Genomic DNA, 4,607 nt, shown 5'->3' with positions numbered 1-4,607 from the left:
TATTTAATTCATTCATTTTATCAACAGTTTTCAGTGCTAGATAACCAAAAATACTATGGTGATGTAGGGGAGGAAAAATTTCTGTTTCCTCTACCCTTCGTAGGCACATTGGCTGGGGTCCCATAAATTACACATACAAAAGACAGATTAACAAGAGAAAAACAAACATAAGTTTATTAACACAAGCATCATGCATACACATGGGAGTACCTAGTGATGAACGAACTCAAAGAACTGGTTGAACTTGGGTTTATACAGCATCCTAACAGACAAACAGTACATTTTTAGAGAACTGCTAAGACCAAGGAAAACAACTTTTGAGTTTCTAGGGTGGGAAAGCTTAGGAAAGAAAATATGTGGGGGAAACTAATGGAAGATAAGGGCTAGTTAGTAAGGTTTGCTGTGTAGATTCCTCTGGTAGTGAATCTGGTTTGATAAGAGCCTAGAGTTGTTCCAGGAGATTAAATTCTGTCCTTCTTGGTAGAGAGGGGAAGGGGGACACTTTTATGAATTTGTGTCCTGCTTTTAGGCAGATGGGAACATGGCAGAGAGCTTTTCTTATATCTGCTTCTTCTCAATTGCCTTTAGCTCAAAATAATCTCTGTGCCAACATGGTATATTTTGGGATGGCATATTCTGCTACCCATCAGTGAACAAAGCAGACATTTTCCCCAAACCTCATGCAGCATACACTCTAGTGAGAGACAACACACAGTAAAAAAGTACACAGTCAATTAAAGGTCAGCTTTCTCCATGGAGATGTTTGAAATTTAATTCACTGTCAAACTGTCCCAAGCAGTTTCTCTTATTTTGTGCCAATTTGTTTGAAGCACTATTATTCAGTCATTTGCTGGTACTGATCTAGTTAGATGAAGAAATATGAAAAGGATCTAAATGATCTGAGAGCCCATCTGTAGCAATTAACTTTGACTATGACATTTTATTAAAAGGCAATGCACAAGAAATAATATTTTTAAAAGAAAAAATAAGGAAACAATGTTATTGTTTTTTATTCTGGGATTTATTTTGGGACAGGATGTATTAATTTCCTATTGTGGCTGTAATAGATTAGCACAAACTTGCTCACTTAAAATGACACAAATTTATTATCTCACAGTTCTGGAGGTCAGAATCTGAAATGAGTCTCACTGGACTCAAATCAAGCTGCTGACACAACCATACTCTGTCTGGAGGCTCTGGGCAGACAATCCTTTTTGTAGCTAATCCAGCTTCTAAAAGTTGTCTGCATTTCTCACTGGGGACCCCTAATCTACCAGAATACAAGTTCTCAAGGAATACACAGAAATCTTGGGTAGGTTTAGGATTTTTACTGAAATTCTATAGGAATTGAAGTGAGCAAAATGTGTATCAATGAGGGGTAGGCATAAGAGTTACAGAAAAGCAATCTTCCCAACTTCACTATCACTAAAACAAGAGATTTATTAGATTTAACAAAAATAGTATCTTAAAGTTTTTGATTTGGGAGGAGGCTGCGTGGCGCTAAAATAAGTCTAACCACTGTCAACTCTGCCAAAGTCAGCAATATTAAAAGCAAATAATTCTTAGATAATTAGTCAATTCTTTGGCTATTAGGCAACTCTTCCCAGACATTGCTATACATCATTGAACCCAGAAAGCTGAACTCATTAATGCAAAATAAATCTCTGGATTATGTAATGTGTTCGTGGGAGGTGTCTTTGACAATCTCCAGAGATCACGGTTACTTAGTGTGTGCTATAACCTAATACCATCTCTCTATCCCATCCTTCGCAATTCTAGAAGAGATCTCTGCACTTTCCAGAACTCAGTAAAACCAAGCGTGGGACAGTCTGGATATTTGCAGAGAAAAACATGCAGCAAATTCAGGAAAATGAATGCTCTTTGGTGTTGAAAATACTTTTGCCAAACTTACACATGAATATCTCCAGGCATTACCAAGAGGTCTCTTTAAATTGACAGCCTAATTTCAGAAGCTTGTTACTCCCATGTAAATGACTGACAGAACCACAGCTGCTGTCCTTATTTAGATTCTCCCACTCAAGGACTCCTCCAAGTGCCCAGGGAGTGTCTCTCAGGTACCCCTAAATCAGGCCAAACCACAGCTCCAGCCATTCCCTACTGTTATATGAGTCCCAACCCAGATCTTTGCTAATTGCTGTCTACACACCACTGTAGGCTCCAGCTCCTTGGGGACCACCCTGGCCACCAATGTCCCCATTCTCCATATGCTGCTAGAGCTGGACCTGTATTGGGACCAAGGGCATCTACCCTACAGCCTGCCTCAGCTTGAACTACCCACCCTAAGCCTGTGTCCATAGCTTTGTATCTCTTCCCCAGCCAGACCAAACATGGTAACAGCCACCTCCACTCTGGAGCCCCATGCTGAAGGCAGTAGGCCTTTTCTGACATTCTCCTTGATACCCACTCTCTCACCCAGGAACCTCCTGAACTCCAGTGCCATCCCCAACTTCTCTTGATTTGTATACAACTTTTGCTCTCCTACCTGGAATCTATCCCCAGTCTCTTGCAGATGCTATGTGGCCTAATTCAAATAAATGAGGAATGTACATGAGGGTAGTATTTACAGCAGTGATTCCCAACTGAGGGGGATATAAGAGGAGAGGGGAGGATTTTGGAGCCAAGGGAGAAAAAAGTCACATTTGGCACCATCTGCAGACAATTTTGGTTCTCACAACAGCAGGGTACTACTGACATCTGGTGGGTATATGCAAGCTGGCTGCTTAAACATCCTAGAATGCACTGGACAGCTTCCCACAACACAGAATTCTCCAGCCCAAATGTCAATAGTGCCAAGGTTGAGAACTGACTTACGTGTGTTTCTTGGAAGCGTTATTGCTTAAGTTTCAGTTTCCCAAGCAGATTTTAGATCACTTGGCAGGTTTCACAACCTATTTCCCTTGTTCTCTAGTTGCTCTGTTTTACACGTTGAAACAAATAAATTCAAAAGACAATACACTACTGATTTTGCCAAGATTCCACCCAACCCAAAAATCTAGGAAAAAAAGACTGATACTCAAATTGCATCCAGGAACGTGAGCATGTTCAACACCCACTCAACTGTCAGGCCCTTGTTTCTTCTCAATCCTGAAAATGTATATTCCTTTAAAATTTTTATAAATGTTTTTGCATTTCTGAATTTGAATGTCTAAACATTATAAGTAGATAAGCAGGATTTCTTTTTCCTTTGATTTTTTAACACTGATTGCTTAGCTGCTATCCATTTAAACCTTAATAAGCAAAGACAATCTATTGGCCCAGAAACACTAAGTGAAACGAAGGAAACAAGGAAGAGAAACGCCATCAACGAATGGGAAACTTTTTCAAACATTGCAGCTCTATTAAACTTTTCTACTTCCTTGGTAAGAAGGAAACTCTGGGTTATTTTTCTATCCCAAATAAACCATTCAGTACCTTTTCTAAAATGTGGCTTCCCACTTCGGATAAACATTACAATAGCCCAGAGGCCCACCACACTCACATTACCTCACTGACCTCATTTCTTCAGACTTCCCCCGTGCTCTCCCCACTCCACACACACCACCCACACATGCCAAGTGTGCTCTGACCTCCAGGCCTTTGCACCTCCTGTTTCCCCTGCCTTGAATGCTCTTCCCTAGCCCCATATCCACAGTGCTCACTCCTTCACCCCCTTCGGATCTCTGTTCAACTGCCACATTCTCAGTGAAACCTTCTCTTACCAACATATCTATAACAGCAGAACACCCTGCACTCCAACCCTCTCTATGCTTTTTCTCCATAGCACCATCTGACATAATGGAGGGCCTGGGCCTTGCTTGCTTAGCAAAAATCCCTAGGCCCATTGCAACCATGTGCTTCTGGCTCCCTTCTGGGCAGGCAGCCCAGCTACCGGGATTTGTAACCATCTGGGCCTGGCCAGCCTGGATCCTCCCTTATCCCAGAAGAACATCCTGTCTTACAGGGACACAGAGACCCTCCATGTCACCTACTGTCCCTAGGAACACTGGTCCTACCAAGGACAGCCCTTTGGCAAGCATGCAGCCTTTGTTCCTCTGCCTACTTAAGCAAGCTTCTCTTAGGGGGCGGACGTAGGTATTCGTATACTTCCGTCCAGCTGGCCGCCACTGGACACTCTCCCTCTAAGTAAAGCCAATAAACCTACATGTCTCGTTGGCATTCTCGAATTAAAAAATAAAGTCAGCAGTGTTCAGACTAGTGGCCACAGAATGAGACTGTACATCATTGTCCATTTACAAAGCAAAGTCAACGGAATGATATAAAAGTGATAACTGGTGCCTTTTTAAGTTTTTCTCAAAGTTTGAGAATTATCTTGTCTCTCTCTGCATATCCAGGAGCCAGACGCAGAAGACAGTGAGGAGGCAGGGCTTGTCCCTTGTCTGTTTTATTCACTGCTGTATTGACAGTGCCTTGAACAATGTCTGGCTCTTAGCAGTCGCTTAATAAATTTGTTGAATGAATGAATGATTGAATTCGAAGGGGACAAAACTTTAGTGTATTTAGCACTTTCTGCTTAGATTCCCAATACCACCCCTTCTTTATTAGGACCTTATTACAGGAAGCATGGTTGACAAGGGCACGGAAGGCAA

The 4,607-nt window shown here is 41.8% G+C and overlaps 1 protein-coding gene across 6 annotated transcripts in view; it reads right to left on the bottom strand.

Moving 5' to 3' along the window:
- Positions 1-4,607, bottom strand: part of LIPA (lipase A, lysosomal acid type) — a 277,547-nt gene that overhangs the window by 189,079 nt on the left and 83,861 nt on the right. The gene's annotated exons all lie outside the window — the stretch shown is intronic.

The sequence above is a fragment of the Equus przewalskii genome, chromosome 1 (genome assembly GCF_037783145.1).
Source record: "Equus przewalskii isolate Varuska chromosome 1, EquPr2, whole genome shotgun sequence".
NCBI lineage: Eukaryota > Metazoa > Chordata > Mammalia > Perissodactyla > Equidae > Equus > Equus przewalskii.
The sequence above is the reverse complement of the archived record's forward strand: the minus strand, read 5'-3'. Positions and strand labels throughout refer to the sequence as shown.